The sequence below is a fragment of the Rattus norvegicus genome, chromosome 8 (assembly GCF_021556685.1).
Source record: "Rattus norvegicus strain SHRSP/BbbUtx chromosome 8, alternate assembly SHRSP_T2T, whole genome shotgun sequence".
NCBI lineage: Eukaryota > Metazoa > Chordata > Mammalia > Rodentia > Muridae > Rattus > Rattus norvegicus.
In genome coordinates, this window is record NC_141541.1 from 127687667 (window position 1) to 127715043 (window position 27377).

General features: G+C 47.9%; 2 long non-coding RNA genes and 1 pseudogene across 3 annotated transcripts; 1 reads left to right on the top strand and 2 right to left on the bottom strand.

Annotated features, from left to right (window-relative positions):
- Positions 1-4745: 4745 nt before the first annotated feature.
- Mrrf-ps2 (mitochondrial ribosome recycling factor, pseudogene 2) lies at positions 4746-5590 on the bottom strand (annotated as a pseudogene).
- Positions 5591-12343: 6753 nt separating this feature from the next.
- Positions 12344-26755, bottom strand: LOC148004384 (uncharacterized). Of its 2 annotated transcripts, none has more exons than XR_015628247.1 (3): positions 26216-26755; positions 16589-16703; positions 12344-13701 (listed from the first exon to the last, which is right to left on the bottom strand). It is a non-coding gene; the product is annotated as an uncharacterized LOC148004384 (long non-coding RNA). The 2 variants fall into 2 exon arrangements; XR_015628248.1 differs by lacking the exon at positions 26216-26755 and adding an exon at positions 21850-22124.
- On the top strand, positions 23863-26187 carry LOC102549350 (uncharacterized). The gene is made up of 3 exons (XR_015628246.1): positions 23863-23990; positions 24127-24244; positions 25870-26187. It is a non-coding gene; the product is annotated as an uncharacterized LOC102549350 (long non-coding RNA).
- Positions 26756-27377: the final 622 nt, after the last annotated feature.

Below are 27377 nucleotides of genomic sequence, written 5' to 3' on the forward strand. Positions count from 1 at the left end.
TCCTAACCCGGAGCTAGGAATGATTTGTAGCCAAAAATGGAGGAGTCCTTCTGTATGTTTGACTGGGTTTGCTTGGATGGATGCTTCAATGGGGACCCTTGTGAATAGGCTGCAAGAGTGGCCAAGGTCCTAAGCCCACACCCTTAACAGATGTGCAGGATGCCTGCTTGCAGCTGTGTCTTCAGTGAGACAAGCCAGACCCACACGTCCGGATGTCCCCAGAGTGGGCACGCCACTCTGAGTCTGCAGTGGCCCTGGTTCCCTGCCAAGGAGGCAGCTGAGCTCCGGAATGGAGGAGCCAGCACTGATCTGCCTGGGGAAGCTCTGGCTTTATCACCGCAGGCATCAAAGCGGGCTGGAGCAATTTGCAATTAGCCAGTCTCATCTGCATTTTTCTTCCTAACAGCTATTCAGAGCCAGCACTGAGGCATGGTGGCTGCTGATTCTGGGGACAGGATTTGCTCCTGTCCACATGCCACACGCCACACGCCACACGCCACACGCCACACGCCACACACCACACACATAGCAGGATTCGAGTGGTGGCTATGCCCAGACTTTAGGGTCACACAGGGAAGCTCTTCCACATCATCTCCTGTTCATTCTGTGGCAGTTCTCCTGAGTGGATACTGTAGCAGGTACGGCCCCGCCCCACGCTGGTCAGGTGATCTTATACCAAGCACTCAGCCTAAGTTTAAGTGATTATACATAATATTATACATGATATTCCATATCATTCTGACTTTTCATATTTACACAATGTATTTTGATCACATGCATCCCATTGACTTCTTCCTCTCCTCCCTCACCTGCAGACCCCTTCTTCTCCAAAGCTAGAGACGACACAGAATAGATTTCATGTCCAGTTAGGGAAGCACTGAGCGACCATCCTGAGATGGTTGAAAATGTTTAGACTTGGAAGCCCCCACACTGCCTTTTCCGTTTGCTAAAGGAAATGAACAAGATCTTGTGGATGTTGTGTGATGCTTTCCAGTGCTCGGGTAGTATTTCTAAATGTGTTCAACCATGCAACCTTTGAGGATGTGAGTGAGCAAAAGGCTGCCACTTACAGTGCAGGCCTCGATGCTGCCATGGTCCACACTCAAAGGCAGAGATGCTGCAAGAGGGAGCAGTGTGAGCCGCTCAGCCACATCCCTGCTCTCAGGGATCCCTGTTTAATCAGAAGTGTTTCTAGAGCTGGAGAGATGGTTCTCTCTCTCTCTCTCTCTCTCTCTCTCTCTCTCTCTCTCACACACACACACACACATACATACACACATACACACACATACACACAGAACACACATACACAGCACACACAGACCACATACACAGCACATACACAAAACACACATATATAGCACACACAATACACACACAGCCCCCCCACAGCATATAAAGCACACACTGCACACACATTACACACCCGGCACATTCATACCTACTACACACATACACACACAGCATACAAACACACTACACACACAAACATAACACATACACACAGCACAAACGGCACACACACACATACATGCTACACACACAGTATACATATACCACAAGCAAAGCACACACATGACACACACATACATGTGTCCAACATTCTACCTGCTGTTGGAAATCCTACCTGCTGTAGGATGAACGTCCCTGTTTTATGAGTTGACTTCAGAAGCTCACAGCGTTTGGGTTGAATAAACCACAGTTTATTCTTCCGAGTATGACACAGGAGAGAATAAAAAAAACAAGTAATAATAAAACCAAAGCCAACCGTGCTGTGGCCAGAGTGGTCCTCAGGCAGGATGTGCATTCTGCCTCGTGGCAGCTAACTAAACTGGAGCCAAGCTGCCCACATCCCCATTGCTGGATGGTTCTAGGTAGGAGTGGTCAAAATAGAAACCTGCACACGTTCTGGAGATGACCGTTACACTGAAGGGCTCTGTAGTGTAATGGAGGGATGGACCCAGGCAGAGGGGCACACAGTCCCCTCCAGCACATGTTCTTTCCGCTCCGTGGTCTTTTGTTTGTTTATTTGTTTGTTCTCAGCCTCTGGGTCCACTGGCCAACCACAGCCCTAGTCTATTGACTTGACCTTGGATTTACAGTGAGGCGGGGGTGGAACAACATTCTCCAGGCCACAGTGTTTTCCTCAGGGTCACCATTTTGCTCCTGGACACACTCATCATGTTCCCACAGCAAGCTCCAACAAGCTTCTGGGCATTTGCAGCTTTTGGGGGTCTGTCTACCTCTTTCTCTCTCTCCCCTCGTGGCTCTCTGTTCCGTATCCTCACCACTCAGGTCAGCTTGCCTGTAGCCTTAAGTTTCCATACCTCATGTCTCCCTTACCCCATAACCCGTGAGTGACCGAAATCTGATGGCTGTCTTCTCTGCCTCAGCCTACTCCAGAATGAGGGCTTCAGAAGCCACCCCGTCTAAGACACTGTGAGTCATGTCCGTCCCATGGGAGGACATTTGGGATATGAATCACCGCTCGGAGTCTGCTGAGTGAACCGGGCGAGCGGTCAACTTCCTTCCTGATTCGATAGTGGGTAATACATTTATCTGACCCCGAGAGAGGGCAATGCCTGCTCGAGGAGTCAATTTGTCTGACTCACAACAGTAGACTGGGGAAAATGAACTCTTTCCAGGCCAAATGAGCCAGGCTTTGGAACTCATGAGCCCCGGTTTGAAGACTGGCTGTTCTGGGATGGTGACTTAAGCATCGAGGGGCCCACCAGGCCCCCCACAGGCTTGGCACGCCTGTCCTAGTTCATCCGCCAGCACTGACCAAGGGCAGCCGATTCCCGAAGTTGCTCCTGTAAGAGGTGACGGTGTCACGTGACCTGAGTTCAATTCTTCGGGAGCTCTGGGCAGCCCTGTGTGTAGACGGTGCCTCTCACTGGGGTTACTGAGTCTCTTCACGTGTTCCCGTGCACTTTGAACCTGCTCTGTCGCAGTGGGAGACCTGAGCCTCAAGGATGCAGGTGTTGGCTGTGGTCCAGCACTGGTTAAGATGCCCAGGCCCAGGGGAACAGGCTGATGGGTGCTGACGCTCCTGATGCTCTCTGGGCCTCTAGAGTCTTTGCTTATGGACTGACCCAGGAGTAAAACAGAAACCAGATCCTAGAGGAAGAACACTAAAAACTGTGAAACGAAACCAAACCCTCAGTGTATCTTGCTTCTTGTCTCTCGTCTCTGAGGAAGCGACGGTTACTGCTGTCTCCCGATCCTCACTTCCATTCCTCTGGTTGCACGTGCTCAGTGAAGTGCATGCTGCATTACTTGCTCAGTTTATTTCTTATTACTCTTTGCTTGGTATCTCCTTCAGGCTTGATGAGCCTCTCCCTCCCCCCTCCCCACCTCCCTCTCCCCTCCTCTTGATCGGCACTCTATGATTCCCGGATGGAGGCTTAGTAAAAGCACCTCTGGGCTTCGGAGAACTCACAAACCTACTGATCTGGGGAGGTGACCACCATTTTTATTCCCATGTGAAGTGAAGGCCGATTGAGGGGGTCCTCAGTGAGATGACAGTTTGGGGGTGGTGTGACCGGGAGCCCTGCCTTACACATGAGCCAACCGAGTCACAACCACAATCCAATCAGAGCTAACAGCGGTGACCCTCAGAGTTTGAATCTCGGCAGTGTCTGCTTCTTCTTAAACAAGGCGACTGTGTGACTTTGCAGCTACAGCCGTGTGGAAGCTTGCCCGGTGGGCTGCGCAAACTCAGTTCCAAAATTCCTGCTGGCAGGAAGGAAGATGCATCAAAGATTACAAAGCTAATTTAGGCTCACTCATCAAGATAACGTTAATTGTTCCAGTCTTGTTAATGAAGGACCACTAATGCACACAGAAATGCTTCATCCAAGACAACTTAGATGTTCTCTCCGTGGAGAGCCATAATGAAAGCTGTTTGGGGATGGACTCAGAGCTCCGTGCATCTTGCCTGGGTGGCCAGGGTGTCATGGGAAGGCAGAGATCCAGTTCCGGGAGACTCCAGGCTATTCCTCAATGCCCCAGTGAAGGAAGGGTCTCATTTAAAGTATCCGTAAAAGCCAGAAGTTAGACCTGAGTGTGGGTCAGCCTGTCACCCAGTGCTTGGGAGTTGGAAGCAGTAAGATGGTGAGCCAGCCTGGGCTACTTAGCAAGACTCCTGACTCAAAAGAAAATTAGAAGTCAGGGTCAAATACTGCCTTATATTATATTATATTTATTATTTTCAATTATGTGATCGCGTGTGTGCCTGTGTTCGTGGCCACACATACAGGTGCTCACAAGCCATAGCATGCATGTGGTAGTCAGAGGAGAACGACCTCAGATGTTGATCCAAAGCCTCTTTTTTTTTTTTGGTTGTTATTTTCCAATTTATTTAGGCTTGATCATTAGCAGTCGGACTGAAGGCCCACGTTAATCCAAATGAGTTTAACACAAGGGCTGGGGATGATTCACAGTTTGAAAGGAGGCTCCTGTGTTGAAGAGAGGAGCTGCTAAGCCTGACAGTGGCCCTAGTCTTGCGGTGACACCACAGTCAGGGTCACTGACAGAGTAAAGGTCCTCCGCCTTCACACCAGGAGGTTCTGAGCAGAGCGAGGAAACGAGGAAGAGATTCCATAAGCCTGACCATCCCAACAGGAAGCTGAGTGGCTGACGGAGAGCAGCAGTGTCAGCCTCCCATGGACGGTCAGGGCAGTGGGCACACATGCTTGCCCCCCACTGCATGAGCAGACACCGGTGCTCGGCTGCGACTGCTGACTTTCATCCAAGAAGTTCTTTGGTCTTTGCTGCCAGATGCTGGTCCAGCTCTGCCACAGTGTCGTCCGCCATTTGGCTGATCTGCTTCTCGATGAGCCTAATGGTGTCCTCCGAGGTTTTGTCCTTTGACTTCTTCGGTTTATTCATTGCATTAGTGCGAACCTTCCGTAAACTTTCTTTGGCTTTGTTGGTGTTCTGTTTGGCCGGTTTCACCAGCATTTCTCTGTGTTCCCTGCTTACTTTAGGAATGGGTACCCGAAATAGTGTTCCTTCCACTTCTGGGTTCAGATTCATTCCACTTTCTCTTATAGCCTTGATAGCTGTAGCTGTACACTCTGGGAAGCTGGCCATATTCACCAGAATCAGCTGCGGCGACTTCACGGAGATCTGGCCAATCTGGTTTAGAGGGAGCTTCCCATCAGCAGTTACCACAGTAATATGATCAAGGGATCCTGGTGCAGTCCTTATGTTGAGAGTCTTATTGAAATTATCTTTAAGTGCTTCCACCACAGATTTCATTGTCTTCATCCACCTCTTCCAAGCTGATTATGTCCTCAACCAAGACAGTGTTAATGTTTACTCTGGCCTGGGGCTGTCCTTTCCCTTTGGCTTTGGCCTTCTTGGTTGCAAAATGGTGAACTGGCTCTGCTGGGTAGGCTGAGTACTGTATATGATCATGTTGTCTTTCACACACTGTCTTCATGGGAACTTCTGAAACAGGTCTGCTCAAATCAGCCAGGTAACTGCGAAAGGCAGGGTGCAGTAGGCGAAAGCATCTTATTCCCAAGGCCACGACAGGAGAGAATCCTCAGAAGCAGCCACAGCTACAGCCGGGATTATAGAGAAACACACGCAGGACCGATCCAAAGCCTCTTGTCTGTTGGTGTGTAGCCCAGGCTAGCTCAGCAGCTAGCTTCCAGGAATTCTCCCCGGCCCTTCCTCTCCTCTCTCTCTAGGAGTGTTGAGATTTTGGACACGCACTACCATGTCCCTGTGTTACGTGGGTTCTGGGGATGGGATCCCAGGCCCTCACATTGCACAGTAACTGCTTTACCCGGTCAGCCAACTCCCTAACCACTTAGTAATTTTTTTGTCAAGTCAATGGCTTCATTAGCAGAGCAGACCGATGGTTAGTTCATTCCCTCTCCTGACCCCGTCCACTGGGGAAGATTTCTTATTAGGGCAGAGGTATTTTAAGATTTCAAACACCCAAGAGGATTATACCTTTAATTTTACTCAGGTATCCATTTGACTTCCAAACTGAGGACCAAGAGAGGGCTTTCCGGACTCCTGGAGGAAGCAGACTTTCTCTAGTTTGTGGACTCTCCTCCCAAGCTCCCTTCCCCATGTGTCTTTAAGTGGAACAGTGGTCCTTGCGTTGGAAGAGGGTTATGAAACAGAGATGATGCAGTAAGGTTAGTCTCTGGCTTTGCCCTTCTTCTTCCTCCTTCTGCACAGGGGTCTGATTCTCAGAACTGGACCAAAGAGACAAGAGAAACTGCAGTAAACCACCTGGTGCAGATGCTACTCCAGGTGTGTCCACCCTGGGCTCATGGCCTCCTGCCTGTCACCCAGGATGTATATGAATGTGGCCCAACAAAACACTGTGCGTGCGTGTGTGTGTGTGTGTGTGTGTGTGTGTGTGTGTGTGTGTGTGAGAGAGAGAGAGAGAGAGAGAGAGGGGAGTATGTGAATGTGTGAGGATGACCCTGTATATGAATGTGTGTATATGTATGTGTATAAATTTTTGTGAGTGTGACTCCGTGTGTATGAGTGTCTGTATGTGTGTGTGAATGTGTATGTGACTGTATGAGTGTATTATGAGTGTGTATACATGTATGTGAGTGTGATTCTGTGTATGAGTATGTGTATGTGTGTGAATGTGTGTGTGAGACTATATGTATGAGTGTATGTATGAGTGTGTATGAATGTATATGAGTGTGGTTGTGAGTGTGTGTATGTGACTTGTGTGTGTGTGTCTGTGTACATGTATGTGTGTGTGCATATGAGTGCAGTTACCCATGAAGGCTAGAAGATGGCATGAGATCTTGGAGCTGGAGTTACAGGGTGTTGTGAATCACTTGGGATGGGTTGTGTGAACAGAGTTTAGTCTTCAAGAACAGCAGATACTCTAAACCACTGAGCTGTCTGTCTAGTCCCGAGTGTCTTTGCTTTGTTTCCTTGTTTGTATGGTGTGACACACCCTGTGCATGGGACTGTCAACAGATATCGGTCCACAAGGGCAAAGGAAGCAGAGAAGATGGACTTGACTGGGGTACAGAAGCCCTGTGAGCAGTGAGTACGTATAAGACTGGGGGTGGGGACGTACAGAAGCCCGTGAGCAGTGAGTACATATAGGACTGGGGTACAGAAGCCCCATGAGCAGTGAGTACGTATGGTAAATGCTGACACCCGGACCAGCTTCGGGAAAGCAGATCAACTGTATTTGGGGTGATTCAAAGCTTATATAATTTGGAGGACTTGGGGATAGAAACATTCAAGATGGGCAAAGCTCATTGGCTGAAGGCTAAGGGATGAAATGTCTCATTAGCATGGGGGAAGTATTCCAGGAATCTCAGGTGTTAGCTGAACGGGTTCTTATCTGGAGAAAGGAAGTTGAATCTGTAATATAACTAAAGCTATGTGACATTATGCAGGTAGAGGCATGTGGGGAGGTTGAGCTCCCCAGACAAGGTCAGAGAAACCCTGCCAGCCAAGATCCTCCATTCTCGTTGAGTCGAGAAGGCTGTCCTGACAATGGTAGACTTTGACTTTAATTAACAGGACAACCATATGGTTCCTGGGTATGAACTTTGTAGGATGGCTGGACACAACTGGCCATGGTGTACTGCTCTTTACATGATGATGGGTGCCCCGCTATTCTGAGAGAATGTGGAAGGCAAGAGGAACAGAAGCCACATGAGGAAAAGTGTGGGCTTAGTGGCATGTGGTCTCCATGTGACTGCAAGGGGCACCTTGCACATGAATGTCATCGCAGAGTTGCAGCTACCTTGATGCAGTGGAGTCTGTTGTACCCTGAATCAGTCACTGGTGGGGAGGCCAGACCATCACAATCATTCTAGAACTGAGACCCAGCAGGCCCAGGGGCAGCTGTGTAACTAGAGGAGATGGTGATGTGGTGCAGGTGGAGTGTTCTAGAGAACTGAAGAATCAAGGAACCTCTTCCCAGGGTGTGTGTGAAGCCAGTGTGGGTGTGCATGAGCAGTAATCCACATTCCCTCCTAGGTCTTTTCCGCAAGCTTCCCAGGGCTCTTCCTCTCTGCTAAGCACTAAAGAATATCACTTAAGATCTAATGAGAATTTTCTTTTAAAAACCCAGCTATGTTATGTGAGTATGTTTTTGTTTTAGTTCCAGGTGTGGGACAAGAGGCTGGTGCACAGCAGGTGATTATGATTTGCCTCATGCTCCAGCAAGGGTGTGGTTTTGCCAGCTGCTGATAGTTTCTGCGAGTGTATGACTTTTGGAATTTATACTTTTGAGAAGTATAAATGCCAGAGCCCAAGAGAGGGCACGGGCTCAGAGGATGCTGCTGCTGCTGCTGCTGCTGGTGGTGGTTTCCATTGCTACAGTTTGTCAAGTGGTCCTGAGCAAAGAGAGAAGAAATTGGATATCCTGACATCGAAGATTGGACTCGCCTCAAGGAACCCGACGCCTCCAATCAGCAGGAAGTAGTCTGAAGAGGTCTACGCCCCCTTTCCCCTCTAACTTTCTTTCTCTCCTACCTAGTGTTGGGGGGTTGGAAGGGGTTAGGGTGGAATAAGGGTTGGAAGGGAGGTGGATATAAGAATCTAATAAAGTAGCCCAGAAAAGTCCATCTACACTAAGAGCTGGGGAGGTCATTCAGTCAGTAAAGCCTGAGATTGGATCCTGCCTCCCAGTTCTGGGAAGGTAGAGAGAGGTGGATCTTGGGACTCCGCCCAGGGTAGGCGAGTTAATGAGTTCCAGAGAAAAGGTTTTGGAGAGCCCTGACCCAAGAACCAAGGTGGATATCATCCTGGAGAATAGTACCCAACGCTGACCTCTGCTTCTATACACATGTGCCCCCATGTGCACACTCATACATGAACACACACACCACAAAATATGTAAGTAGAAATTAAAAGTGTTACTGGCATGTCTTGTTGAAAATATCTCTTTGCATTTGGAGACCAAGAGAGTTCTGACTCACTCCTTGTTTCCAAACCCAGAGAAGCACCAGGCAAACCTGGAGCCCCAGCATATCTGGAGCTCTGACACACCTGGAGTCCCAGCACACCTGGAGCACAAACACACAAGGAGCCTTGGTATACCTGGAGCCCCAGCACACCTGGATGCCCAGGCACACCTGGACACCCAGCACATCTGGAGTCAAACACACAAGGAGCTTTGGCACACCTGGACACCCAGCACACCTGGAAGCCCCAGCACATTTGGAGCTCTGGCACACCTGGATGCCCAGCACACCTGGAGCCCCAGCACACCTGGAGCTCTGGCACACCTGGAGCCCCAGCACACCTGGAACGCTAGGGCTTGTTTGCTAACATTACTCAAAGCTTTTCTGTTCTTTTCATTTCCTCCCACTTGCTATCTTTCTGTTAGTAAATTCTCTTCTCTCACAGTTTTATCTGCATTCACTACATATTTTGACATCCCCCTCTAGCCCCTACTACACCACCCCATAAATTATCCCCCTATTCATTAGTTTGGGTTCTGTTTAGTTTATCTCAGAGTTTAGTCAGGACCATCTCTGTGCTCCTGAGTTTGGAACTGGTGGAACTGACGATTGGAGTCTGAGGACTCACCAGTGCGTACACAACTGGATACTAAGCTTCCCCTTCTCTTAGCATCTGTCGACTACCAACAGATCAGCAGTATGTGGGAAAGCCCTGTGGGTCCCTTCTGTGAGGGAGGAGAGCCCAGCCTCTGTGCATCCAGTGCCGTTATGCACCATATTGTGAGCTCTTGGTCCCCACATCTGTGTCCTGCTTAGAAGATGGCGTTTTACAGCTCCCTTTCCAATCCTGTAGCTCTGACATCATTCCCATACCCTCTTCTGCAGTATTCCCTGAGCCTCAAGTGAGTGGCATGAAATGTCTTGGTTAGCCTTAGTTCTCAACCATCCACTATTCTCAGCATCCATGTGGCCATTGGTCTTTGCCTTGATCTCCATTCACTGGGTGTCTATGTTTAGGGCTGCTTTGTGGATGCCTTCCTGATCTACCTATGTGCTCAGTCCATCAGGTCCGCTTCCAGTGAAAAGGCCAACCAGCAATGCCTTGGAATTTTGATTTCCGGGGCTTTGACGAATGTCTGCGAGTAGTCGCAATTGCGCGGAAGCGAAATAAAGACAGATGGTTCTCTCCAAATAGACGGAAAAGCGCAGAAGCTTCGGTTATTCAACGGGCCTCGTGGGTACAAAGAAAGACTCACTTAGTGATTCTGAAGTGCGAGGAAATATCTTGCCTCCAAACGAGAAATGGGGCACCGCTCATTTTCGGGCACTGACAGGTGCATTCAGAGATCGCATCTCGCACAGTGAGTGCTATTTTGAAACGAAATAGGACAGCAAAGCTTGGGAACAGAAGTCCAATTCAGGAAGCAAGTAGCCTTAAAGTCGACATTACTGCGCCTTCCAGAATACCACCCTCGAGTTAAAGGAAGCCTCTTTCCATTTATAGCCATGTAAAGTTAGCGTTGTGATACAGCATTCATAAGCAAAACCTGATTTGCACGAAATGATGTAACTGTTATTTGAAAGGGAGGGAGGTTAAACCAAGTCAGTGGATTGAATCCGTGGTTTTTACCTAAAATTCTTTAATGTGGCAAACCAAACCAAACCCCACCGTCACCGGAAGAGAAAGTTGAAGGGAAGTTGCTGGTCGGAGTGGAAGCAGCATATTGCTTCTAGAATGTTCTGTGATGTTAGACCCTGCAGTAGCCACAACCTTCAGCTCAGATTCCTCACTGTGAGAGCTGGGTGATATATTAAATCCTAGTGCCGTTTAGAGAGTGTGATCTTCATGGAAAAGCCATTTTCTTGGACCGTAGAAGAGTCCTCTTGCCCTTGACAATGGTGGAGGACAATAGCAGCAGCAGCAGGGAGAGGCGAAGAGGTTGGCACAGCACCGCTTTGTCCTGTGACGTGGTTCTAGCTGGGCACCCATCTGCGCATGCGCTCTGGACCCCCCTCACCCCCATCTGCACATGCGCTTACCCCCTTCCTCAGAGCTCCCTGGAAATGCTCTTACCAAACCAGCTAGAGGCACATCTTTTACTGGATTCCAGATCCAGTCAAGTCTTGGGGACAGTTGACTATTACCTTCCTAATGCGGCGACCCTGTAATACACTTTCTCATGTTCTGGTGACCCCCCATCATAAGATTATTTTCGTTTTTACTTCATACCTGTAAGTTTGCTACTGTTAGCAGTTGTAGTATAAATAGCTGATATGAAAGATATCTGATTTGTGATTCCCATGAAAAGTTCATTCCCACCAAGGGTCGAAAGCCACAGGTTGAGAACCACCTGTCTAAGTGTCGTCCTTGGTTTTAGCAGGTCTTTCAAGTGTGGGAAGGAGGGAAGGGTACTGAGAAAATGAGTTGACCCTGTAATATGGTAAATCCTCTTCCTGTGGCCACAATAGTTCTCTCCTGGAAGGGGGCGGATAGAATTGCCTAGGATCCTGGATGCGTGGGTTGTGGGTGGCACCAGATCATAAGAACTCTTATCTGACAAGCTAAACCAATTGCTTTTTATATCAAAGGCAATAAAAGCTACTGAAGGTTTTACAAGTTGGAGAGTAAGAGACAGTTCAGGAGAGAGAATGAACTTTTCTCTCTATGCTGCAGATAGCAGACAAATGAGGGGGAAGACGCGGAGGCTGGGCCTGGGTCGAGGGTGTTTGGTTCATCTAAAGCAGTCAGCAGTGTCAGAAATGGTGGTGGGGTGGGGTGGGGTGCTGGAGGGGAGGGAGGAATCACCCATGAGGGCTGCAGAGGAGGAAGACAGGAGGTAACTTTCTGCTATTGACACGGGTCTGGCACGGTTTGTGGCTTCTGTAGACACTCTAGAAGGAGGGACTTGGGAAGGAGCCCAGAGGACACTGTAAGTAAATGTGTGTCCATTTTTCTCTTGCACCAAACATACTTACCCCAGCATCTCCAACGTGCAGAGCAGAGGAGAAGCTGATGTTTGGTTGATATATCTTTTTTTTTTTTTTTGGTTCTTTCTTTTCGGAGCTGGGGACCGAACCCAGGGCCTTGCGCTTCCTAGGTAAGCGCTCTACCACTGAGCTAAATCCCCAGCCCCAAGGTTGATATATCTTTTTTTTTAAAGATTTATTTATTATTTATTTAATGTATATGAGTACACTGTCACTGTCTTCAGACACACCAGAAGAGGGCATCAGATTCCATCACAGATGGTTGTGAGCCACCATGTGGTTGCTGGGAATTGAACTCAGGACCTCTAGAAGAGCAGTCGGTGCTCTTAACCACTGAGCCGTCTCTCCAGCCCAAGGTTGATATATCTTTTTTTTTTTTTATTAACTTGAGTATTTAAGGTTGATATATCTTAAAACAAACTCTCAAACTTGAATGAGTTCAAGTCCGGTGTTTAATGGTTTCTATACTTCACGTTCTGATAGGGGTCCGGCGTTGTGAAGGTGATTTGTAAACAAGCTGTGGTAACTGTGAATAGAAGACTCAGGGGGCACAACCCCAAGGTGTGGAACCCATGCCTTGATCCATCCTTTCCTCTCTCCCCTACACACAGCTATGTCCTTGGATCATGCTCAACCCTGTTACCAGACCTGGCAGTAAACTCTGAAGGCCCCGAGGAGTCCTGTGCAGTCCTGTCCTCTTACCAAAGACCCTGTGCAAAACTGTTCTTCTTTTTGCCGCTACCTGAGTGATTGGTGGGTAAAGTGATTATCCTGGGAGCAGGAGGACAGCCAATCATCAGAGGCCACGAAAAAATATAGTGGGTATAGTGGCAGTTGCACAGAATCACAGAACTGGGGGTCTGGAGACAGTTGGATCTCTGAGACTTACTAGCCAACTAGCTTAGCCTTCCTGGATAATTCCAGAACCTCGAGAGTTCACACCGCTGTCTATGTGAGGGCCTGCAGGACCACGCAGCAACATTGCCCCCGCGGTGGTAGAGGAGCCACGTCTGTTATTCAGCAGTGATGGGATGTTTACCAGAGGAACAAACCTGTGTGAGCTCCAAGTTCAGGGCAGTCTCGACCCAGAGGGAGGGAAGTGGTGACACTCACGAGATGAGTTGCAGTTTTCCATGCCACCTCTCCAACTCTGGGGTCACTGAACCCTGCTCCCTGAGAAGGTAACTCATGGGATCCTTAAATTGCAGGACAAAACCAAGAGGCCACCGGCACACGGCCACTTCTAGCTGTACTCTGGCCACTGGGCTGGTTCCCTCCACAGAATGTATTACCTCTTTTTCTTGTCCCTCAGCGTGACAGAAGAGCTGTTCAGCTGGCCTGCCTCTCCCGCCTCTGCCTCAGAGGATGTCCAACAGACATCTCTGGGAGCTTGAGAGAAGACCCAGTAACAGCCACAGCAGCACCAACTCTTGGAGGTGGGCTGACACATCTCTGGGATGTCTTGGTCTTGCAGGAGTCTCGGTCCATTCTTCCTCATCCTTCACGATCCCCCTTCTCCCTCCCGGTCTCCATCTTCTGCTCACGTGGGTCCTCTTCATCCTCAAAGCTCTGCATCCGTCTTGAGTCACTCGCCGGTCTCTTCCGGTTCTAGCTCCTGTCAGCTCCCCTCATGACAACTGAGCCAGGTTCTAGGCTACAGGAGCCGAGGGAGGGGAGACTTCAGTCCAGATGTAATGTCCGAGAAAAGAATAAAAATAAACAAACAACTCTCCTAAACAAACAAACAAGACAGAGCTTCAGCACAGCGCCTTCCCTCTGTGAAGACAAATCCCTGTAATAGAGAGAGATGGAGTCATTCAACTGAGGAGAAACCCAGGAGCCACAAACACAATCATAGTCTACTGTTGTGTATGTGGTGATTTGAATGTACAATACCCTGCCCCCGCCCCAAGCTGATGTGTTTGAAAAGTTAGTCCCCAGCTGCTGCTGGCATTTTGGGATGTTGTTACAACCTTAGGAGGAGAGTCTAGCTGGAGGAAGTGTGTTGCTAGGGATGGGCCAATGGGACCGGACCCGACTGGACCAGACCAGACCAGACCGGACCATTGGATAGCCCAGCCTGCTTTCTTCTTCTGCTTCCTGATCCTCTGAGGTGTGAACCTGCAGCCCCACAATCCTGCTGCCTTTCCTTCTTTCCCTGGTAATTATTGAGGTCGCCCTTAAACCAGGAGCAAAAATAAGTCCTTTTTTTTCTCTAAGTTGCTTCCATCGATGTTTGGTTACAGCAAGGAAAAAAGTAATTATATATATTTTCACTCCGTCTTCATGATCCATCAGTAAGGTCAGCACTGTCACGAATGACAGAACCAAGGCTCGAGGAACTAAATGCCAAGCTAGAGGAAGGCAAGAGGGAGGGTAACCATCTCTATAACTCGGCACCGTTTCTCCGTACACCACCCTCAAAGCTTGAGGCTAAAAATGTTGGGGCTTGGGCTACAAAGTGAGTTCCGGGACAGCCAGGGCTACACAGAAAAATCCCTGTCTGAAGACAAACAAGTGATTAAGCAAAGAGTTGGGATAAGGGAGGTGACTCAGTGGCTAAAGTTGCTTCCTGCCAACCCTGGTGGCCTGACTTTGATCTCTGGAAGCCACACGGCAGAGGGAGGGAACAGACCCAAACCTGTTGTCCACTGACCTCTAGACACAGGCAGAGACGCAGATGAGTAGATGCAAACATTGTCAAAATATTAAGCAAAGTCTAAAACTTAAGTACAGAGAGCTGGGGGCGGTGGTGGCTCAGTGGCTAGAGCACCGGCCTCTCTTCCACAGGACCCAGGTTCAGTTCCCAGCACCCACGTGGTGGTCACAACCACCCATAACTCCAGTTCCAGAGAGTTCAACATTCTTTTTGGGTCTCTGCAAGCACCAGACACACATGTCATATACACACATACACATATAAAATAAAAATAAAATTACAAAGGAAAAAATAGTATAACATCTCAGGCTGGTTCCAGAACAGAGAGAGCCACGTTGCCATGATTTTGACAGTGATATGAACCGTCTAATTCATCACATTTTAAAGACTGTGCCTGTGATATACATCTCGGTCGGGAGCCTAAAGTAGGGCTAAACAGAAGGCGTGTGGGAAGGCAAAGAAGCAGGCAACCTTTCCAGTACGTTCAGCTCTCAAAAAATAAACTCCAGGATGCAAACCTCACCACAACACAGAGGTTCCAAGCCCCCATCAAACACGCCAGCTTCTCTGAACAGAGCTGAGACAGTTCCCTAACAAGCAGGAGTGTTTTCGGAACATAAAAATATCTATCAATGCCTGTTGAACTATGATTTGAGAATTAGCAACTTTAACCATGAACAAAACGGCAAAGACTAGAGGGCAAAGTAAGGCACCCGGGTGGAAGCCTGTGTTCTGTTTCCTCGGCTTGGCTTGCTGAGTCCAGAAATTGCTTGACCTTTCCAGGCCTGCACTTTGGAGTTTCAGAGTGAGATCATTAATGAAGACGAATTGATATAAAGTGAGTAAGTGAATTTGTTTGTTGCTGTAAAATAGATTTATTAACTCTGTTAGTTCTTATTTATGGCCTGGCCAGTCCTATGATTTATTTAATCAGCCTTAGCACAATTACGGGTGATTAGCCCTGAACTGTTTTCTTACGCTAGACTGGCTATTTCTTAGCTGTAATCTCCAAGTTACTTGTTTGAATCTCCCACAGGCTGTTTGGGCTCTATCAGTCTGTCCTTGGGACACTTCTCCGGCCATATGCTCCTGGTCCATCCTGTCTAAAGGAGAATCCTGCTCTCTCTGTCTTCTCTGTCTGTCTTCTGTCTGCCTGTCTGTCTTCTCTCTCTGTCCCTGTCTCTCTCCTTTCTCCTTCTCTGCCATTCTCTCCTGTTCTCTTGCTCCCGTGTTCGTTCTCTCTCTCTCTCTCTCTCTCTCTCTCTCTCTCTCTCTCTCTCTCTCTCTCTATCTCTATCTCTATCTCTATCTCTATCTCTATCTCTATCTCTATCTCTATCTCTATCTCTCCCCCACCCCAACCCCGACCCACCCCTTGCTACCTGCAGCCTGATAGCTGAGGCCCCACCTACCTCTATTCTCTCCAGTCATTGGCTGTAGCCACCTTTATTTAACCAATAGCTTTAAATGGTGAGCAAGGTTTACACAATAAAAGCTGGTGTATGTGAGAATTCACTTGTCTTGTGGGTAACCAGATCTTGAGGTTCAGAATTTAGCATTTATATACACAGCTCTAGACCAACCCCCCCACCCCAACATTTGTTGTTGTAACAACACACCTGGCCAAAAAAAAAAAAAAAAGGCAATTTAAGGAGGCTCAGTGGTTAAGAGCACTGACTGCTCTTTCAGAAGACCTGGGTTCTATTCCCAGCACCAACCTGGAGGCTCCCAAACACTCATAACTCCAGTTCTAGGAGCCCTAACCCCTCGCCTGACTTCCGTGAACTGGTACACATAAATAAATCTCTTTTTAAAAAGCGTGTTGCTGAAGAAAGATTCATTTGGGTGCACTGATTAGGCAGTCCACCAGGGCGGGAAGGTGCGGGAGTGTTTATGGCAGCAGGAACTGATATGAGACTCTTCCCATCGGGCAGGGGAGAGAGCAGCTGAGGGGATACAGACAATTCTGTTTCCGTGTTGTTCTCTTCAGGACCCCAGGACGTGGGATAGTGCTGCTCACCTTCAGGATGGGCCTCCCCTTCTCTGCTATTCGTCGCTGGAACACCGTCCCACACAAACCCAGAGTGAGTCTCCCAGGTGATTCCAGACCCAGTCCCGTTGACAGTGAAGACAACCTTTTGTGAGATAAATGAAAGAAAACTCTCTATATACAGCTGCTCAGCTGCGTGAAAGGACGAGTGAGGATGAACCAAACCCCAAGCCAAACCACAGCCAGGCCAGCAGTCGTGGAGCCTAGGCAGAAATGGGGGTGGGGAGCTGTGCGGGCGCATTGCTCCTTACTCGGATTTGTGAAATCTCACTTTGAAATCGTGCCCCTGCTTTATATGAAAAGAAACAAAATAGAAAAAAAACCCCAGGGAACTTGTGAGGGGGGACTTAAAGCAAAGTCACGGACACTAACGGATGTATCTAACTGTATTTCACATAGATCCCACAGCAGATTGGTGGAGCTGCAGAGAACTCAGCCGGGCGACCTGATACAAAGCTTTCCTATGTCCATCAATTGAAGGTAAACCCCTGGGAATGAGTACTGAGCTTGGAACCCCTACCCCTGTGACATCCACTCTAGAACCAGCTGCCATACGTGCCAACGTTGAACAAGTAAGCGAGCACTCAGGGTGGGAAGCTAAAGTGAAACTTGTCAGGGTAGCCTGTAATTGAACTCTGCTCAAGATACGAATTTTTTTGATTTTTGCTATCTATCTATCTATCTATCTATCTATCTATCTATCTATCTATCTATCATCTATCTAGTGTATGTGTGCGTGCATGCACATGCATGTGTGTGTGCACACGTGTGCGTGTGTGCATGTGTGTGCATTCGTGCGTGTATGTGTGTGTGCCTATGTGTATGTGTGTGTGCATGTGCATGTGAGTGCATGCATGTGTGCATGCATGTTTGTGTGTGCATGTACATGTGAGTGCATGCATGTGTGCATGTATGTGTGTGTGTGTGTGTTCATGTCACAGCACACACATGGAAGTTAGGGGGATAACTGGACTGCCAAGGAGAAAGGTGGCTGCTGGGGGAGGAGTGTCAGCTTTCTTTTTGGATGCCCTGCCCCGTAGGCAGATGACTAAATGCACCATGCACACACAGACAGTCCCAACTCAGTGATTAAAAGAAAAAAGTTCACGAAGTTAGAAGGGAGATAGGGGTAGGGATGAGCTGTTATGAGCTGGAGGGAAGGACAGGGCGGTAAGATGATCCAAACATGTATCTGCATGTATGATATCCTCAAACGAAAACTGAATGTGGAAGAGCATGTTAACTAGGAAAGGTTTAGTGAGCTGAGTGTTCAATAAGCAGTGACGCTGTTGTGGGAGAGACTCACTATTAGAAGAATACTGACTGTGAGGATAGAGGATTCACAGGGCCATCGTCCCCTTCAACTGCAGTCGCTGAGGCAAAAGCTCTCAGTGGGCACTGACACCTCGAGGAGACAAGCTCTTGGGAATGGGACAGTCACCTCTCATCTTGCCAGCCTTTCATAGACTTGGTCTGTTGTTGGTTCTCTACCTGGGGTGAGCGGACACTTGTTCAGAACCCCTCACCCCCAGGAACAGAACACATCTCACACCACAATATTGTCTCAGTGCAGGGTCTCTTGCTAGATCTCCATGGCCATAGATTCTTTCAGTGTCAATGCGGAATGCATATCGGGCCCAAGTCAAGCTTTGCCCTGACTGACGACGTGTACAGGGTAGGGGATATCTGTTCCTGTTGCATTGGATTGTGTCCACAGACCCATAGCCTGGTGTTAGCTGATCAGAAGGACTAGATGACCCACAGGACAATGTTAGCACATCCATAGGATGGCGTCAGAGGATCCATAGCGTGGTGTTAGCAGATCCATAGGATGGCGGTGTTATCCTATCTAAAGGATTAGCGGGTCAGCAGCTTGACGGATTTCTGAGAGGATTAGCATGTGGAAGATAATCTCATTATGCCTCGTGGTGTCAGACAAAGGTGCCGGGGTGGGAACATTATTAGAGCGCAGACCATGGCAGATGTGCAGAGCTCTCCTCAGAATCCACTTAGCACCCGTGTGTGGAACGGGGTAGCTCCTGGCACGAGAACGGCTCCCACTTTGGTTTTCACTCTCTGGATTTTGCTTGGTGGGAGGTATTCCTTCTCTGTCCTGGTGTGAAAACTTCTTCAATAATTTGCTTTCTGATAATTTGTAGGTAATAAAGGCTTACTTGCGATCATGTGAAACTAAGACATGGGATCTAAATTAAACTGGTTATAGTCTCAAATGGTGCTCTAGACTCCAAACTTACTGTGTTTGAAATTTATTATTATTCTTTAAATTTTGCACTTATGAGTATCTGTCTTGGGCATTTCCTCCATAGAGGCCAGAAGAGGGGTCAGATCCCCTGGAACTGGAGTCACAGGTGGTTGTGAGCTACAATGTGGGCTCTGGGAATTGAACCTGTGTCATCTGGGAGAGCAGCCAGTGCTCTTAACCGCCGAGCCGCCTCTGCAGCCCCTGCTCACTACTTTTGCAGTTAGAGAGTTCTGCCGTCTTTTCTTCCTCCCTACCAACCTGGTTCCTGGACCATTAGATCCTTTTGCCCATCTCTCCAGCCCCACAATATATGTTTTAAAAAAAATTGTGAGACTATGTTTTCGATGTTTTCTATGCAGCCATGTTGGTCTGATGCTCCCCGTCGGCCCTCACTACCTCACGTGTGGCCCCAAGATAAGCAGTGATCCTACTGCCCAGATGCATGCTAGAAACAAGAGCACTGAAGCCACAGCTGACTCACATAATCAAAACCTGCATTTTTGGGGCTGGGTAGGGGTAGAAGTGTGGATCGGTAACGCGCTCGCCACGCAGGTGTGAGGACCTGAATTTGGAGCCCCAGGACCTACATAAGGCTGGGTGTGGTGCCACTCCTGAAACTCGAGTGCCCAGCAGTGAGGAGGGAGGTGGAGGTAGAGCCCTCAGAAGCTGGGTGACACTTTTCTCATCGCTATGGCAACATGGCAACATGGCAACCTAGGCTGGGCCACCTTTTCTTGGGCCACAGTTGAGGGGGGCAGTCCATAACATGGTGCAGGGAAAAGGCATGGTGGCAGGGTCATTCACCAGTGACACACTGTATCTTCAGTCAGGAAGCAGAGAGAGATAGAGAGATAGAGAGATAGAGATAGAGATAGAGATAGAGAGAGAGAGAGAGAGAGAGAGAGAAAGGCAGAGAGAGAGAGACAGAGAGAGAGAGGAGAGAGACAGACAGAGAGAGAGAGACAGAGAGAGAGAGAGAGAGGAGAGAGACAGACAGAGAGAGACAGAGAGAGACAGACAGAGAGAGAGACAGAGAGAACTGCTTTCGCTCAGTATCTCACTTGCTCTTTTTCATTCAGTCCCTAACATTCAAGCTGGGTCTAGAAGCTCCCTCACAGGCGCGCCCAGAGATTTGTTACCATGGTGATTCTAAATCACAGCAAATTGGCAATCAAGAGGAGTCATCCCTGGAGAATGCATGACCCCAGGGGGCTCCGAAGGGGTGGGACTGTCAGGGGTACACACCACTCCCACACCTCAGCAGTACAGGAAGCAGAGATGAGCACACACATGCTCATAAGGTTTCTCATCTCCCCTTTGATGTGGTCCCGGACCCCAGCTGTTTCCTGGATCATTGCAACCCAGAGCGGTCATCCTTTATTTAGTACTTATTGTAGTGTGTGTGTGTGTGTGTGTGTGTGTGTGTATGTGTGTTTGTGTGTATGTCTCTGTGTGTGTATGTGTGTTTGTATGTATGTCTCTCTGTGTGTATGTGTGTTTGTGTATGTCTCTGTGTGTGTATGTGTGTTTGTATGTATGTCTCTCTGTGTGTATGTGTGTCTGTGTGTCTATGTGTGTGTCTGTGTGCGTGTGTATCTGTGTGTGTGTCTATGTGTATGTGTGTTTATGTGTGTATGGAGGTGCACTTACAAGTATGTACATTTGCATGTGGAGTTTAAGTGTTGACATCAGGTGCTGACGTCAGGAGACTTTATCACCATCTTATGCTTAATTTTGTTGTTGTTGTTGATACAGGGTCTCTCTACTTATCCCTGGAAACTCACTATATAGACTAGGCTAGTCTAGAATTCATAGAGATCCTCCTGCCTCTACCTCTTGAATGCTTGGATTAAAGTTCTGTGCCACTGCGCCTGGCTCCATCTTATCATTTGAAACAGGTTTTTTCACTGAGCCTAGCGTTCTCTGATTCAGCCAGAGTGGCTGGTCAGCAGACAACCCGCCCCCCTTTTTCCTGTCAGCACCAGGACTCCAGGCAACCAGGGTTTCTCTATGAGTGCTGGAGATCAAATGCAAGTACTCATAACCCAAGGTGGATGGCATTTGAGGAATGATACCCAAGGTCGGCCTTCCATCTTCACATACATGTACACACATATGTACACACACACACACACACACACACACACACACACACACACACTGAAATTTGCTTCAATAGTTGCAGAGGGTGACAAGTCCCATTTTCAAGACAAAGGCAGGAGATGGGAATGTCTCCTTTGTGGCCCGTCAGCCTGGGAGGACTGTCTCACTCACAGGAGGGCTACCCTGGTGTTCTCTCTGGGTTTTCAACTGACCGGATGAGTTTTTTTTCCTCAGGTACTGAATCGAATGTTAATCTCACCCCCAAGCTCTCACAGAAACATTCACAATGTTTGACCAAATACTGGAGGCTCCTTGTGGTCAAACTGACAACATAAAACTGAATATCACAGCATGTACATATGTGTATGCCAACATACATAACACGTACCATGTATGCATGGGTGTGCATCTAGTGATTGACAAACTCGTCTGGATGTGTGCAAAGAGAGACTAGACTGCTCTGTATTGCTAAGTGTGTGTGCATACATGAAGACTGGCACAGGTGTGCACAGTGTTAAAGAATGTCCACTCAGCAAATTCTTGCTCTATGTGCATACACACATCCCCTTAAAAAATAAGCACACTTGTTAAATGATCAGCCTATAGCGTTGTGACTCACAAGTGAGCCAGAAAGAATTTTAAGTGGAAAATCATGTCTCTAGTCACATGACCTCTTACTATAAATCTCTCATGGTGAAAAGTTCCCTAAGTCAGATTAATGGGAAGTCATAAATCACTGCATGTACTGTTCTGTGCCTTTATTCTGCACATGATAGGTGTCTTAGTTAGGGTTTTACTGCTGTGAACAGACACCATGACCAAGGCAAGTCTTGTAATGGACAACATTTAATTGGGGCTGGCTTACAGTTTCAGAGGTTCAGTCCATTGTCATCAAGGCAGGAGCAGGGCAGCATCTAGGCAGGCATGGTGCAGGCAGAGCTGAGAGTTCTACATCTTCATCTGAAGGCTGCTAGTGGAAGACAGACTTCCAGGAAGCTAGGGTGAGGGTCTTAAGCCCACGCCCACAATGACACACCCACTCCAACAAGGCCACACCTCCTAATACTTGCCACTCCCTGGGCCAAGCATATTCAAACCATCACAATCAGCCAGTGTGAAAATGTGCTCTTCTGGACGTCCCTGCTGAGCAAGAAGCAAAATGGTCTTAAATCTTCAGACTCAGAAGTTTGCATCCCCTCTAGTTCCCTGGTTGGTGGTAGGAGAGTGGGGGGAGGGGTGGAGCCGGCAAATGGGGGCAACAGCAGGGACATTAAAAAGTTCTGTGAGATATGGGTTTTGCTCTATTGTGCTTTTCTAATGGTCAACATGCTTAAAGAATTGCCAAGTGGAGTGACAGAAACATTAGTTTTACAAACAATAATTTTTTTTTTTGGCCTATGAAATGGCTAGGGACCCAGCAACCACATGGGGGCTCACAACCATCTGTAATGAGATCTGATGCCCTCTTCTGGTGTGTCTGAAGGCAGCTACAGTGTACTCATATACAATAAATAAAATCTTAAAAAAAAAAAAAAGAAATGGCTAGGGAAGAAATGCATCTGGTGACTTGAGTTTGATCCTTGGGAACACCTAGGCAGACAGAATGAATTCTGCAAGCTGACCTTTGACCTCTGCAGGTGCCCCCTGGCACGTGTGCAACTCCCCCCCACCACACACACACACACACACACACACACACACACACACACAGAGATAAATGTGTAAAGTGTAATTTTAAAAAAGTTTAAAACTTTTTCTTGGAGCTAAGGTTGGGTTTTATATAATTACCTATTAAATACAAATAGAAACCAAAGATTCCTCTAATCCCCATTAGTTTTCCCGAGACTGCCCTTACAAGCCTTCCTGCATCAGTCATAATTCTTTTCCTCAGCTTTTGGAGGTGGCCGCTCACCATGATGCAGCCCTGTCCAGGTGGGCCACAAATAACTTGTGGAGTAATTATTTTGCTGATACAATTACACAGGACCCTCAGTTAGTGATGACCAAGAGAGGGCGGGTGTTTGCTCCTAAGACACCTTTGTTCTCTATTGTGCTGGGAGTGAGGTAGTTAATTAAATATTTGAATAGGAAAGATAAGAGACAAAGATTTCACAGACCACAGTGACAAAACTGTTTAGAAAGGGCAGCCTCCCTTTCCAAAGCACACGGTCGCTAAAATTAAACCCAATATGTCTGATTCCTACAAAGGACAGATTGGTCTAACTTTTAACTGTTATTAATTTTTTTCCTTCCCTCTCTGGCCTCTCAACTGCTTTGTCAAGTTGGGGGTGAGGGTGAGCAGAGGCCTGTAGCAGGTGCAGGTGCAGGTGCAGGTGCAGGTGCAGGTGCAGGTGCAGGTGCAGGTGCAGGTGCAGGTGCAGGTGCAGGTGCAGGTGCAGGTGCAGGTGCCAAGCCCTGGCCCTGCCCTTGTCAGGATTCCCTTATTAGAGACAGGATACCAAGGGGAATGTCCTGAGGTCACATCGACTGAACAGAGCAGAGTAACAGTAGGAGGAGAAGGGACGATCACTGTCCTCGAGCCACGGAACTTGTCTTTTTGTTTGCATGGATCCGGAGTACAGATCCTGGCAGACATGAGGGTCACTAAATATTAATTCTACTAAGCTTGCACTCCTGGCTTCTTTCTTAGTGGCCCAGTGGGTCTAATTTTAATGATTGTGTGCGTGTGTGTGCATGCCAGTGCGTGTGTGTGTGTGTGTGTGTGTGTGTGTGTGTGTGTGCACCATGTTGCATGTGTGGAGGTTAGAAGACAACTCCAATTGCTAACCAGATTCTGACATTCTAGGATAATTGTTACAGAGGCCGAGAGAGCTTAGGGTGTGCTGTGGTCTGCCCATTGTGTAGTCATAATTCACTCTCAGGGATGTAACCCTGCTGGCCCCTCTGCCTCCTGCATCTGCCTCTAGGGCCTCCGATTCCACCTTCCCACACTCCCCTTGTTTTCCTCCTCTGAGTACCCCAGACACTCACTTCTGGATTTTGGAAGTACTAAAACATGTCTTCTTTTCTCTTTATCTACTATCCAAATTAGTCTTAGTTTCCTGGGGGAGCAGGGACCTCTCTCCATGGTGGAGGGAGCCTCCATTTGTCTCCTACCCCTCTCTCTACATCTGTGTTCCAGGTGGAAAATGCTTTTGCTTCTTGTTTACCTCCTCTTCGTAGAAACCAGATCTTGCTGGTCCTCACTTGGAGGTAACCTCGGGTTCTGAAGAGCTTTGAGAATCACTGTCCATGAGCAGGTGATATTTTATTTAATATTTCTTTCTCCATCTTTCCGGTGTATGCACATGGTATGTAAGAAGTACATGCTTTTGCATGTGTGCAGGTATGCGTGTATACCCGTGTGCATGCACACGTGGAGGCCCAACGTGGATGTAAGCAGCATCTCCCAGCTTTCTCCTGCTTTGTTCTTTGAGGAGGGGTCTCTCGGTAAACCAAGAGCCCTCTGATGTGGATACTCCAGTAGCCATCTTGCTCTGGGGGATCCCCTATCTCCACCTCCCGAGACTTGAATTTCAGCCTGGACACCCCAGCCACCCCGTCTTTTACAAGGGTCCAAGGGACCCAAGCCCCTATCCTCAAGCTCACTCAGCCTTAACCCTACTGGTACTGTCCTCTCACTCTGAAAAGAGACATTTATTTCCCATGGGAACTTCAAAATACATGAGAATTCAGGCCATCTGATGTTTAAGAACTCAGTGTGAACATTCGGTGTGCACACTGAGTTGTAACATTGGCAGGAGAGCGTTTTCCTCCGGCGTTTCTGTGCATTTCTAGCTATCCACCGAGCATTTCCTGTATGCCCAGGCTCTGTCCAGAGTGCTCGGAAACATCAATGAGCAAGGCAAAGCTATGGCTTACCTTCTAGTGGTGGTGAATTAGGAGACACAGCCACTCAAGCCATCCCTGTGGCCCCAGTCCTTGGAGGATCGGGAATTCAAGACCAGCTTTGGCGTCATAGTGCTGGGGATAGCCTGGGCTACACAAAACCTTGTCACAACCTTGAGCATCCCAGAGTAAGAAAAATGACAGTGTCTTACAAAATGACAGGTGGCACGGAATAAGAACACAAAGCAACCTAGAGGTTGTTAGAACCAAGGGACAGTAGGTCTGTCTGTCTGCCTCTCTGCCATCTGTGATGCCACATTCTGCCATTCAACTGCCTGCTTGTTGCTGAACCTCAGTGAATAAGATCACAAATAAATTATAGCACAGGGTTGGAGGGTGGCCAGGAAGGAGACACCACACATGTGTGTGTATACTCACCTATTTCCACATATATATATATATATATATATATATATACACATGTTCACATACATATGCATACTCACACACATTTCCACACATATTCACACATGTACATACACACATGCATACTCATATGCACACACATGCATAAACACATGCTTACACGCAATCACATATACACATGTATACATATCCACACATGTGCATTCATACACACATACACATGTACACACATACATACTCACACACATATACACACATATGTAAACACATACATACTCACACATGCATACTCACATATGTAAACACACACATACTCACATATGCACACATGCACACACATGCATAAACACACTCACACATGCTTACACACGATCACATATACACATGTATACATATCCACACACGTGCACACATACACGCATACACATACACACACACATATGCAAGACTCCTGACTAAATTTCTGGGAACATTGTTAAATTAACTTTTAACCCTGAGCACAGATGTGGCTGACTCAGCTCTATGGCTTTCACCAGCTCTGGACTCAGAGAAGCATTGTAATATGATTAACTTGTGGAGGTTATGAACCGAGTCTGGGCTTTTATTACAGGCAGCCAGTTCCTTACAGCAAGAAAGATTCTAAGAGTCATAAATCAGCATCCTGTAAAGGATCATTGATGAGATCGCCCTGTTCTCAGCAGCATCTCGCAGCAGCAGCAGCAGCAGCAGCAGCAGCAGCAGCAGCAGCAGCAGCAGCAGCAGCACCCAGGACTGGACACCGCCCGCCTCAGTGATTGACAAGCTTCTGTGATTATTTCTGCTTGACTGTTGCGGAATCGATGCTGCTTAGAGAAGCAGCAATGCCTTTAAAAGCCGTTATGTCGTAGGAAACAATAGCTACATAATAAAATAGTCAATGTTCTGAAAACCACCGTGCAGAAAAGTACTATACTTACCAGAAACGGTCATTATTTTCTCCACGTTTCTATTTCTGTTTGCTCCATCACCTCAGGATACACAAGTTGCTCACTTGTTTGTCGTTTGAGTCAGCGTTTCATACGACCTCAAACTTCCTGTGTAGTCGAGCCTGGCCTTGAACTCCTGATGGTCCTCCTGTCTATATCTGCCTAGGACAGTAATTGTAGGCGTGTGCACCATGCCTGGCTACATCTTCTACTTAGTTGCTATTAAAGACCAGAAATTCTGAAGGAGTTTTTCACTGCTGTGACAAAATACTTGATACGAACACTTACAAGCCTGTGCTTGGCTGGCTCTGTTGGCTGGCTCTGACGCAAGGTAGGAAGTAAGATGGCTGCTGCAGAGCTGTTCGGTGGAAGTGACTGGTGAGGGGTACGGATAAGACAAGATGGTGCTCCAGAACGCGTCACCGAAGATGGACTCCCACCAATGGGTAGCTCATGGATGACGTCGGAGCCATCATGATTCAGTTGATCACTCTCTAACATAACTGTCCTGGGTCCAAGCCTTCCTCATATGAACCTTTTCGGGGAGCGGGGGTGGGGGGCGGTTTACATCAAAGCATAGGAAGCTCCTAGTCTTTCCTACTGCAGCCCAACTTGGACTGTACACTTCCGTTTGCTGCCTCTAGGTGGGGCTATTGACAGAGAGCCCGGCGTGGTTTGAGTGAAGGGGTGTTTCTTGCTAACTGGAAGCCCAAGTTAGTGCACACCGTGGGGGATCCCCGTGCTGAAGGCAGAATTGTAACTGCTTGCGCTTCTGTGCACAGACATGGAGCTGAGAATCTCGGTTTAGAAGTGTGGGTCTAAGAACTTCCACCCATACTGCTGGCGTTAGGTAACTTCCTGTTCCAATTGCAAATATCTAGGTGTTTATTTAATTTTCAGTTGTGTGGATGCATGTGTGTTCGTGTTAAACCCAGCTTTGGTAAAAGTATTTTATCAACAACGGACATGTAACTTTACTGCTCTTCTGAAGTACTGTTTTGTTCTCAAGGTTCCCTCTTAGGGAGGGAAGGAGGGAAGGAGGAAAGGAGGGGAGGAGGGATGACACTAGAGCCCTCCCACACTTCCTTTTCTGAGCTTGCGCCTCCTCTCCTGTTGGTGAGGGTGAATACCTACCGGCTCGCAACTGCCTCTC